Source organism: Crotalus tigris, unplaced genomic scaffold (genome assembly GCF_016545835.1).
Source record: "Crotalus tigris isolate CLP2741 ecotype Arizona unplaced genomic scaffold, ASM1654583v1 scf7180000019200.1136910, whole genome shotgun sequence".
Classification (NCBI taxonomy): Eukaryota; Metazoa; Chordata; class Lepidosauria; order Squamata; family Viperidae; genus Crotalus; species Crotalus tigris.
Window position 1 is genome coordinate 152,763 of NW_024097429.1, and position 12,959 is coordinate 165,721.

The 12,959-nt window shown below is 37.5% G+C and overlaps 1 protein-coding gene across 6 annotated transcripts in view; it reads left to right on the forward strand.

The window, feature by feature from the left end:
* The window catches only part of SCHIP1 (schwannomin interacting protein 1), a 138,745-nt gene that overhangs the window by 84,591 nt on the left and 41,195 nt on the right, over positions 1-12,959 (forward strand). The window lies entirely within an intron of this gene.

The following is a 12,959-nucleotide window of genomic DNA, read 5'->3' on the forward strand; positions in this document are numbered from 1 at the left end:
AACCCCCCCAAACACATCTTAGATCTGACCAACCACTGCCTATCCAACACATACTTCATCTATAATGGACAAAAATACAAACAAACAGAAGGAGCACCCATGGGATCACCCCTCTCACCTGTCATTGCCAACCTCTACATGGAACACTTTGAAACCCAAGCTCTAGAAAAATCAGATCACAAACCCAAACTCTGGCTCAGATACGTAGACGACACCTTCATAATCTGGCCACATGGGAAAGAAAAATTGGACAACTTCCTCACACACCTCAACAGCCTACACCCCAAAATATAGTTCACCATGGAAACAGAAGCTAACAACCAACTTCCCTTCCTGGATGTCTTAGTCTACAAGAAATCCAATGGCTCCCTAGGACACACCATCTACCAGAAGAAAACACACACAAACCGCTATCTGCACGCTCTCTCACACCACCACCCAGCACAGATCAACTCTGTAGCCAAGACACTCATCTCCAGAACAAAACGCTTAGCTGACGAACAACACCTAAAACCCGAACTACACACTCTCACCAATGTACTAACATCCAATGGATTCCATAGAAATAAGATTACAAACCTAATCCAAAAAGAAACCCCCACTAAAATCCAAGACAAAGAACAAGAAAACGGCAAAGCCCTCCTCCCATACATAAAAGGCACCACAGACAGAATCAGTAAGATCCTCCATAAACACAACATCAAAACAGCATTCTGCACAAACAGAAAAATATCCACCATCCTTAGAAACCCCAAAGATAAAATTGAATTAGAAAATCAAGGAGTATACGAAATCCCATGCACCACTTGTCCCACCACATACATCGGACAAACCAACAGAAGAATAAGTGCACGCATTGAAGAACATAAGAACTCAGTCAAAAAAGAGGAACCAACATCTTCCCTGGTCCAACACCTTAAAGCCACAGGACATGAAATTGACTTTAAAAATACCAGAACCATTGCCAAAAGTGAACATTTTAATAACAGAATAATCAGAGAAGCCATCGAGATAGAAAAACGCCCACACAGCATGAACAAGCGAGATGATACCTCCCGCCTACCAGCCATTTGGAAACCCGCCCTTATTGACAAACGACTCCCTAACACAAAAAATGATACCAGACCCACACTCACAAAAACCACACAGGATGTCACCACCACACATCCACGCAAAAAGCAAACCCAAAGCCACACCGATGATGAGGCACGACCACAAACCAGAAGCCAGACCACAGCTGCATCATTAGCCACTTTAAACCCCTCCAATCCATACATGAAGCAAACTGACACCCTCCATGAAGAGGAGGCACGACCACAAACGCGAAGCCAAAAAATAGCAAGGCAGCCCAAAATCTTCAACCCCCCTGCAACTCAGACTAACTTGAGCACAACCAAACAAAACACTCCCCCAGCCAATCAGAGCACAGCCAACCCCCCAGCCAATCAGAGCACAGCCACGCCCCTAACCAATCAGAACACACCTCTACCCAATCAGAACACAGCCAAGCTCCCACCCAGTCAGTTCATACCCCCACTGGCAGTTAAAGGAAGAAACAGCTAAGACCACACATTGCTCCTCGAAGCACGAAGCTGAAAGCACCAGCCTGAAGATGACGAATGGGACTTCGTCGAAACGTCGCCAAGACACTTCCAATTTTACGCGGGAGAAAACCCGAACAACCAAAGACCTACATACAAATACCCGCGAAAACCTCAGAAAACATATATATATATATGAATGCATAACAAAATGTGTCATAAGAAAAGTCCATCAAGTAGATATTTTTATAATAAGATCTACCGGGGAGCTCTTAGAAAAATACCATTATGGTCAGATCTTTATGAGCTCAAATATTAGGAGTTATATGCCTGAAAAATATCTGTAAACAGTAAGACTTACTCTTAGATTAAAAAGTACCTGGAGCCTCTGATTAATAATGTTCTTGTGGTACCTTATCAGTTTGAAACCTGGGTTACATTTATATACATACTGCATATTTATTTACATTGTGCGCCATCCATGCCCTTCAGCCATTTGTAATCGCATATCCCAGAATTTCTACCCTGATTAGAAATATTTTGAATTGAACATCAGGTACATTTGGGGAGACTGCACATGTTGTAATGTACATTTCAATCTAAACCCTTAAGGCAGTTAATAATGGCAAAAAATGAGATTTAAACAGAAAGGAATAGAAAAGAAAAAAATTAGCACATTTAACTTGCAGATGCATTCATTACGTTATATAATTGCATAGCTAGAGGCCATTTGGAGTGTGAAATACCCCATGATGGCTGTTCTTTGTCAAGGCAATAGAAAAACATTCTCTTATTTCTGCTCTGGTGTTTCAGAGATCATCCCAGCTGGGAAAAGCTAACCGTAACTTCCACTATCTCCAAAATGGCCAAATTAGCTTCCTCCAGTTGAAGACAGGAATGTTCCACAGTTCCTTAGAATGTTTTGTCTACAAAAATAGAATATTTTGCATATGCCTCACATGGCAGATTTGGGCTTAGATTGGAAACTGAACATGATCCAACTTGATGAGCTTCCAGAGGATCGGAAAACACCTAGAATACTAAGGCTGTAGTAGACTGAAGACAATGGCAAACGTCTGTCATTGCTGCCAAACAAACTGCATGGATGTCTCCATGAAGTCATCAGAAATCAAACTCAGTCAAAGAAGACTTTGTGTTGATTGGTTGGTTGCTTTGCTTATTATTTGTTATTTGAAACTACAATAATTGAACTGATACCAATTTTTTTTATCCATTCAGGTTACTAGACATTTTTTTCAGTTATAACATATGCTGATATTTTTAAAAGCCATAAACTCAGCCTTTTTAGAAATAAATTTAGTATAATAAATTACTGTTTATGTCGGACTTTAGCATCTATCTCATCTTGTCTTTATTCCATAGTTATGGAAAATAATTTCTGATATGTGGCACATGCTATTTCTACCTGAAAAATATTAAAGGGAACTAATTTCACTTAAGATTGACTTTGTGTAAAAATGTTTCTACAGGCATTTAATAGTACTGTAAATGAATGTAAGTCACATTCATTCAAGCTGTAGCCTTCTTTTTTCCTTTCAGTAGCTTAAAGGATTAGAGTTAAAAGTCATAGTAATTCCTGAAATACCAGAATAGGGTGTAACAGTGAGACTGCAGACAGTGGAATAAGCTTGTTGAATTCAAAACATGTAGGAATTTAAGGTGTTATTTGTACTCATCACAAAAGGAGCAAGAGATAAGAATATTTTGACCTCTTTTTAAGGAAGGCTGACTTCCTAAGCACTTTATCATGCAGTTATGTTTGATAGTTTCCTATTTTACACACACACACACACACACACAGAGAGAGAGAGAGAGAGAGAGAGAGAGAGAGAGAGAGAGAGAGAGAGAGAGAGAGAGAGAGACGTATTTATGTAGAGATCCTTCTATATGTACATATGCTCATCTGTATGCTCCTTAATACAATTCAGGTAATCTCTATGGTATGACATTTCCTAAATCTTAAGAGGTGTATCAACTGCAACCATTTCTGGAGTACCCTGGAATGTATCAGGGGATCCACAAGCCTTGCCACCTATTATCATATTATAATGCTGTCTATAAAAACTACTGTTGGAGATCCTTTGAGAGCTATAATTAGTCCAAAAGTGGCACTGGGAGTTTCTGAAAGATCAAAATTGTAGTTCAAGGTGCTGGTGGTGGACTTGAAAGTCTTAAATGACTTTCAAGTCATTCAAGTATATAAAGCAGTAATAGCACTTAGACTTATATACCGCTTCATAGTGCTTTACAGGCCTCTCTAAATAGTTTTCAGAGTCAGCATATTGCCCCCAAACAATCTGGGTCCCCATTTTACCCACCTTGGAAGGATAGAAGGCTGAGTCAACCTTGAGCCGGTCAGGATCGAACTCCTGGCAGTTGGTAGAATTAGCCTGCAATACCACATTCTAACTGCTGTGCCACCATGGCTCTTAAAAGTACATAAAAGACTACAGGAATCCAGCTATAGCTTACAATCTGAAGCCAGTCTAGCATCAATATACAAGACTTTTTCATTAATCATCTTCATTTTGTAAAATCATCTGAAATTCATTTGGCCCATAAAAAGAAGGTTTGATTTTTTTGCATGATTGTTACTGGCTTTATTTAATAAGTTTTATATAATATGTGGCTCTCAACTGTCTGGATAGTAATACTAAACATACGGATAGTCTTTAATTTGCAATCATAATAGAGACTGAAATTTTCACTTTATGTCATGATGGTTGTAAATTGAGGCCCCCTTGTGACTGGCCTTATTTTATCACATTTGTGGCAGTTCACTAATTCATATTAACTGAGCATGACCATTGTAAAGTGAATATTGCAGTCATTAAGCAAACTCATGGTCTGCAATGGGCATTTTTTGCCACAAACTGGAAGTAAACATTGACCCCAAAAATTATAAATCATGGTCAAATGACTGTGGGACATTATAAACAGCTGTAAATGTAGCCTAGTTGCCAGGTGCCCAAAATATGATTATGTGACTGGGGGGGGGTGTCCGTCAGAACTTCAAACATTTGCTTAACTACTGGTCATAAATAAGGACTACCTTAAATAAATAATTTCTCTTAAATAAATAAATTTAATATTGTACATTATTAAATCTCTTGGGTTTTTTTTCCTTCTTTTTTGGTTCATTGGCTATTTTTTTAGTAGGAAGAAAAATGATCATGATGGGTGTTTATCGGGATTCATTAAAATCTAATTGCACTGATAAAAGATTCAAATGTAGGAAATGACATGAAGCTGTTTTAAAACTGAGCCTTCCCAGGCATGTGTGGTTGAGTAGGACAAAAAGAGAGAGAGAGATTGGCTGCAATATTTGGGATTTGGGGATATCCAGATGAGGGGAAGAAAGAGGTATGGGCATGATTTATGACTGACAGTTCTGATAACTGGAGAACACTTCCAAATTGGACAGAATGATAAAATAATAGAATACAGAAGCATCCGTTATTTATTATTTATTTATTATCATCTCAAAGGAAAGAAAATTGCTATAAATAATTTGTACGTTCAGGTTGACCACTAGATGGTAGTCTGCAGCACTTAGACAAATGAAGATTTTTTTGAAATCTTATTTTAACCATGATTTTATTCTTTATCTTTCTATAAACTATTAAGTATGGAGAGACAATTATATCGATGCATCAGATCGTCATTGTCAAAACAATGTGTCAGCACTTCAAGTAGTTGAGATTAGGAATCCAATGTCATGTAGGCCTTTTATTGTAAAGCTATAGTAACAAAACCTTACAAGTCTGAATGCAGTGAAAACTGAATGTCCTTTCTTTTATCTTCATAGAACTAGGAAGGATCTTGTCTGAGATGTTTGTTCAGGTTATATTTCTACCCAAAATTCAGCCCTCTTTTATCTGACCATTTTCTTGGCTCTTCAACCTGTCCCTTAAGGCAATTCCCTCTGCCCACTACAGTAAGAGAAGCACTTTGTAGCAACAATATGATGTTACAGGAGGTGGAAGCATCTAGTTGCCTTTGGCTAATCTGAAAATTAAGCAGAGGTGGAGAAAGATCATCCAGAAAGATACTTGGATAAGAGATCATCAGAAAATCCCTGAGACTAGATTGGAAAATTGAAAAAAAAAAAAGCCTTCCAGAAGAAGGCTTCTTGCATATTATTAACAATAATGTGGAAGTGTGCCCTTGTTGCAACCAAGAGTGAAGTTTCAAGCCAGGGAGACTTTCCTTAGCCGAAGGATTATTTTCCCAGTTATTGTCTGAACCCTTTCTTGTAAGCACCAACCCTATGATCTGCTTTATGTACAAGAAATAGTTCTGTTACACCAGGAAGTTGGAAACAGCTTGTGTTTCCCAATGTGGTTTTTAAAAAGCTTTATTTTTTATTTATTTAAATGGAAGGCAGAGGAGATTATAGCTTCTCAGGGCTCACTTAGGAGTTACTGAACAAACGCTTATATTTTTTTCTAGTCAGTTTGCACAATAAATAATTGCAGTACTTTTAAAACTGTTTAAAGTCCAGGACAGTTTTTAATCCCTGTGAGCTATATTATCCAATTAGGAAAAAGTTTTAAACCAAAATAACATCTGCCTGAAACTTTCTTTATAGCTTTCTTTTCAATATTTTATTGAATTTTTCCAAGGTAGGAATTTGTCTCCCTTGAGACCATTAGTACTAAAATTGGATCTTCCATCTGGAATATTTATTCAGTCATTATATATTTCTCTTTGCAGAGGCCAAAGAAGAGACACTCTCAAAATGTATCCTTGAATCTTGGAAAATATAATATGAAAGAATGAGAATGATAGGCACAGAGATACACGTACTGTAGAAAGAACAGAAATAAGAACAAATGTTTTTGGTGTTGCATGAAAGTTGCTAATTTTAATGAAATAGTTTATTTGCTAGGTCAACAATTTTTGAACAGCCATCACACAGTTGGCCACTTAATGTGTTTTTTTAATTTTTGTAAGGGTAGGAGAGTTTTTCCTAACAAGGGAGCTACATTTCATTGAGAATTATAGGTTTTACATGCAAATAGGTTATGGCACCACAATTTTATGATCCTTGCAAACACAGCTGCAGAAAGAAAACCAATTAGCCCATCTTTAAAAGAATCAGCTGTTATATGGGCTGTTTTTTTGCTGTTTTACACCAAAGGTATACCTGACAAAACTCAGGCCACAGCCCTGAGAATTTGTGCAGTGTGAAATAGCTCTGAGTCATTTGGGCTATTAATATAACAGTAATTTGTGAAGAAAGGAGTTATTTTATTAGAATTATTAATGAGATATGTGTCATGAAGAGATGAATTAATATGAGAGATTATATATAAAAAAAGCATTTGTGTGTGAGAGAAACACAGACAAACTCAGGACTTTTTCATAATCTTAATAAAATCATAATCAGTGCTGGAATCCAAGATTGTATCATTTAGAATAAATTTAATTTTTTATTTGGAAAATACATAAGTTGCAACCCTGGTTGGGTTACAAAAATAATAGAAATCATAAAATATAGTTAAAGCAATATAAACGGTAAAAAATGTAAAATAATGGGTTGAGAAGAAGGGAAAATGAGAAAGATGTGTTTGAATGCAGCTGATGCGAACCTGAAAAAAAGAAAAGAGCTGAAAAGACATGTTTAAAGAACAAAAGTCAATACTTGAACTAGTCTGTGGGCCTAGTGGAAGCAAGCTTGATTTGCAGTGGTAAAAAGAGATAATTTATGGTATTAGTACAAATTATTTTTCATAGTATTCCCTTTTTTAAAACCAGTCTTTTCCTTCTTGGCTTTACCATTACTTATTCCTTCTTCACTCTGTAAAATGATGCTTACTCTGAAGGGGAATAGGGTGAGAGATATGTACATATCAAACATTTTTAGCAATTCCGAAGATAAAATTCCAACCTGGATTACCTGTGCAGTATTTTAACAACTTTTCTATCCCTTTGTGGAGGTTTGCCTACCTATCTAAGAATCATGACACTGAACCCATTCATGTGACAGTGCTTCCAGGCTCTTGAGTCCAAATGATAAGGTGTACAACACTAGCCATATACCAGTATGAGAGTTAGGGCAGAGAATACGGATTGATTTTTATCACTTGAACTAGTTTTTTTCTCCCAGAATTTGATGTTTGTTTATTTAATTGTTTAAATATTCCATTGTTGTTGTTAATTGCGAAGTCGTGTCCGACCCATCGCGACCCCATGGACAACGTTCCTCCAGGTCTTCCTGTCCTCTACCATCTTCTGGAGTCCATTTAAGTTCACACCTACTGCTTCAGTGACTCCATCCAGCCATCTCATTCTCTGTCGTCCTGTTCTTCTATTGCCCTCAATCTTTCCCAGCATTAGGCCCTTCTCCAGTGAGTCCTTCCTTCTCATTAGGTGGCCAAAGTATTTGAGTTTCAACTTCAGGATCTGGCCTTCTAAAGAGCAGTCGGGTTGATCTCTTCTAGGACTGACAGGTTTGAACGCCTTGCAGTCCAAGGGACTCGCAGGAGTCTTCTCCAGCACCATAGTTCAAAGGCCTCAATTCTTTTGCGCTCAGCCTTTCTTATGGTCCAACTTTCACAGCCATACATTGCAACTGAGAAAACCATGGCCTGGACTATATGCACTTTTGTTGGCAGGGTGATGTCTCTGCTTTTTAGTATGCTGTCTAGATGTGCCATAGCTTTCCTCCCCAGGAGAAAGCGTCTTTTAATTTCTTGGCTGCAGTCCCCATCTGAGGTGATCTTGGAGCCCAGAAAAATAAACTCTGTCACTACCTCCATTTCTTCCGCATCTATTTGCCAGGAATTGAGAGGACCGGATGCCATGATTTTGGTTTTCTTAATGTTGAGTTTCAAGCCAACTTTTGCACTCTCCTTCTTCACCCGCATCAAGAGGCTCTTTAGTTCCTCTTCACTTTCTGCCATTAGAGTGGTATCATCTGCATATCTGAGGTTGTTGATATTTCTCCCAGCAATCTTAATTCCAACTTTTGATTCATCTAGCCCTGCCTTTCTCATGATGTTCCATAGCCAAGTGCTTTTCCTTGCAGATTTTTTTATAATTTATTCACAAATATTATTATCCAAATCTTTAAGATGTACAGGTGGTCCTTCCCTTATCATATGCTCATGCAGCCCCAAACTATACTTGTCTTTTTAGCAGTCATGTCATACTTTCGAATCGTATCCAGCTCGTGATTAACTGTTGCTCCAAAATCTTTCTCAGATATTATTATCATATAATATGTTCCTTATCCCGTAATTTATTCTTTCACTGTAGTTTTCCTAAATACATCTTAGCATTTTTCTGTTCCTCCCTTTATTTTCCGCTTGCTTCTTAATCTTTTAGTGTAATTTTGAATGTTTTGTCTTATATAACATTAGCTAATACAGTTTGTGTTATCTGCAGATTTAATTAATGTTCCTTCCACCTCTTTACCCAGTCATTGTAACTGGGTGACTGTTGGAGAGTTCCAAGACCACTTCAGCTAACATTTCAGCCACTTTAATGATAAATCATTGATGAGCATTTTTGGTGTTTGTTTATTATCTGTTCAAATGCAACTGTCAAATGTTTGCTTAAATCATCTGTGACTTCAATATTCCCACAATCTATTAATTCATTTTTTTAAAAAACAGAATGACTTAATGCTAGTTTGAAAAAACTTATTTTTAATAAACTCATGCTTACATTACAAGATGCTGAATTGTTTTCAGATCAGTCCTTTTGCCATAAAATCTTCCCATGTGTCTGTTATTCACTGTATGCTTTCTTTTTTTTAACTCATTTTAACAATTTAAACTCATTTAACTTTAGCCTTAGAAATTTGTGTCTTTTAGAGGAACTTTTTCCATTTGACTGATCCCGCCTTCTGCCTCCAATAATCTTTCTGTGTTTCAGATTTCTGTTACATTTTTGGAGCAGCCATATTGGCTTATACCATTCTTTGCTGGAATTCCATGTTTCCTTTGCTGGAATTGTTTGCAATTGTATTTTTAGGATATCAGGTTTTATTTTTAGAAATTCATACTCATTCTACCCTTACTTGCTGCAACTACACACAAACCAGCTTAATCTTTTTGTATTTCATTTTGGAAAAAATACAGTAAAATGATATAATGATTTTAAAATGAAAAGAAACAAGTATATATCTATGACACTAAAACATGTTAGAAGTTGTATTTTGTAAGCTCATTTTACCAGCACCACAAAATTCCTAATTCTAAAGCTTCCAGAAATTATGCTGCAAATGTCAGAATCAGAATTTCCATTGAGTTTTGGCAGGAGGAAAAGAAAAAAAAGAAACATACACAATCAACTGGACAATTCTTATTTCCCATGCCATGCCATTATTTCTTGGCTCTTTACAGTCCTTGATTGCTGACAAAATAACATTGAAAAAGTTCCAAACATGATCAAAGTCAATTTTCATTCTTTCCCCTCCCAGCCAGAATGTATATAGGAAATTGTGCAAAACTGTTTTAAGACATAAGATTATTTTATATTAAAACAATAATGCTTCACACTAAAATAGTTCACAAAGTGTATTAGCATAGGTCAAAGCATTATAACAACCTTTGGAAAGCTGCCACAAAGCTGTTGCAGCTATGTGTAAATACACAGGCAATACTTGAACTAGGTGACATTGTTGTGCATGCATATAACTTTCATATCAGCTGTTCATCAAATCATCTACCCATTCCTCATTCAACTATCAGCCTGAACTTGTCTTTGGCTGTTTTAAAGCAGTGGTTTCCCCTTAAGCAGAATTGGATACACTTAACCATTCATTGTGTTGAAGTTACTGTCAGCTGACTGCTAGGAAATGGCTTCATAGTAGCACTGTTGCACTTTTAGACTGGTAATGGCCTGCTTCTTCCCTTTTGGTCATCCAAGGCAGTATTGAGATTTCCTTGGGGCAGAGATGGGCAAGTTCTTTCAAACCTGCATATCGGCATGTATCCAACCAATCTTCAGCTTGGTTCAGGCCTAGTAAAGCTGATTGTCTTTCTGTCTGTTACTCCATGAAGTACTACTCCTCCCCATTGACAGGATTTGTTGGGCTGCTTTTTAACTATTGTTGGGCTGCTTTGGAAGCTTAACACTATTCTTAACTAAAGAACATATAGTGCCCTGCCCTATCTAATCCAGCAATCTCATAGTGGCCAACAAATAGCATAAGAAGATCCACTGGTCTATGAGCAGATGGCCTTCAGAGACAATCATGCAGAGATCAAGGTTAATAGTCATTGATTACCATGACTTCCATGAATTGATCTTATTGATTTTTGAAAACAGCAGCTGGTAACCAGCACCATATCTTATGATAACAAATTCCCAACTTTGATTATATGTTAAGTAAAAGAATATTTCCTGATTCTTCAATCTCATCTTTCTGGTATTTTAAGAAAATGGCTTCTTCTTATCCACTTTATCTACACCATGCATACTTTTGTGCAACTCAGTTATGTCCCTTTTTTATTTTGCCTCTTTTTCAGACTAAAAAGTCCCCAATGTCACAACCTTTCTTCATAGGGAATGTGCTCCAGCTTCTTGATCATCTTGGTTGCCCTCCTCAGAATCTTCTCTAGCTCCACAATATCCCTTTTCAAATGTGGTAACTAAACTGCACACAATATTCTTGATTCAATTTGTGATCAAAACCAGCCAAACCACAGCACATGGGGAAGAACTGCCCAGTGGACCAGCAGAGTGAAATAATGGCTTATGCAACTCCTTTTCAGGTGCTTATCAGCTGCTATTTGGGCTGTCACTTATATGAATTAGTCCAGATCTCTGAGCCAAGGACTGTTCTCTTGTCCTCCTCAACTGCTACGTTTCCCAGGCCAAGCCAGCTGATCTCACAACACTGCCAGAGTTGGGGTTGTTTTGCCAGCTGATGACACAAAGAAGGTGGACTTCTATGCTCATGAAATGAATACACTGTCTCTGGTGAAAAGAAGCCATTGGGATTAGTATTTCAATAACAAAATCCCTGGCAGTTTAGCTTTCTGCTAGTTAACTGGTGGAAGAAGAGCTGTGAGGAAGAGTCCCACGTAGTTAAAAAATGGAAACTAGAGCTTTCAGTCTCCTCTTGATTATATTAGAGTGTGCCAACCAGAGGATTGTTGTGTTAATGTCTGTAATACTTAAATTTAACTTTATGAAACTTACCAGCATCGTGACTTTGTAAAAGACAACCCCTACTTCACTTTCTAGTCCATTCTACCAGACCAGAGAGTGCTGTTGCTGTTTTGTCTTAAAAATAAGAAATGCAGAAAATGAATTGTAGCTTAGTAAATTGAAATATTTCTAAATATCTTTAACTATTTTTCCCAGTTAATACTGTACATTTTATAAAATTCATAATTTTAAAAAAAATCCTTAGAAATAATAACTAAAAGACAAACCTAAAGGATGTTTGTTTCCAAAATGTTTTGAGTTACAGTAGATAAGCTCTCACAAGTTCCAAGGTAGACCTGAAAAACCCTGGATTCAGTCAGAATAGGCTAGGATAGGGAATAGAACAGAATCTTGAAGGTCTTCTAGTCAAACCCTTGCTTGAGCAGGAGACCCTGTACCATAAAATTTAGATAAATTTTAGATCCACAGCTTCTGAACGCAAGCTATTCCATTGGTTGATTGCTTTCACCATTAGGAAATTTCTCCTTAATTGTAGGCTACTCATCTCTTTGGTTAGTTTCATCCATTGTTTCTTTTCTTGCCTTTTGGTACTTTGGAAAATAGTTTGACCCCCATCTTATTTAGGGATCTTGTTATTTAGGGAAATGATCTTATTTCTTTTTCTCTGAGAGCAGGAGTGTCAAACTGATGGCCCAGGGGCCGGATGCGTCACATGCAGGCCACGCCCATCCCAGCTTCGCAAAGGCAAAAATGTCAAGATATATCACAATATGTCATGTGATGCAATCAAGTTTGACACCCATGTCTTAGAGTAATTGGATGGACACGGATCTGTACATTACCGTATATGCCGGCATATAAGACGACTTCCGGAAGCGCTAAACTTGGCGCCAAAGACAGGGGTCGTCTTATACGCCAAGTCGTCTTATACGCCAGAAATACTGGTAGTTTCTGGCATATAAGACGGCATTCTAGGAAGGCAACTCGGCGATAAAGACAGGGGTCGTCTTATACGCCGGGTCGCCTAATACGCCGGCATATATTGTACTCTTGCAAAGAAACAATTTAACATTTTTTTCCAACAAAGATGCATTCAGAGATAAAGAAAAAATGCCAGTGAATCTTCTAGTAAAAAGTAGGTAGGTCCATGTTTACCACCATGGGCCTACCTCATCCATAAAGACTCATTGGGTGACTTTGGGCCAATCACTCACTCTCCGTTCACTCTACTGGACAGGGTGTTGGTGTAGGAAAAATAGGAGGATGGTA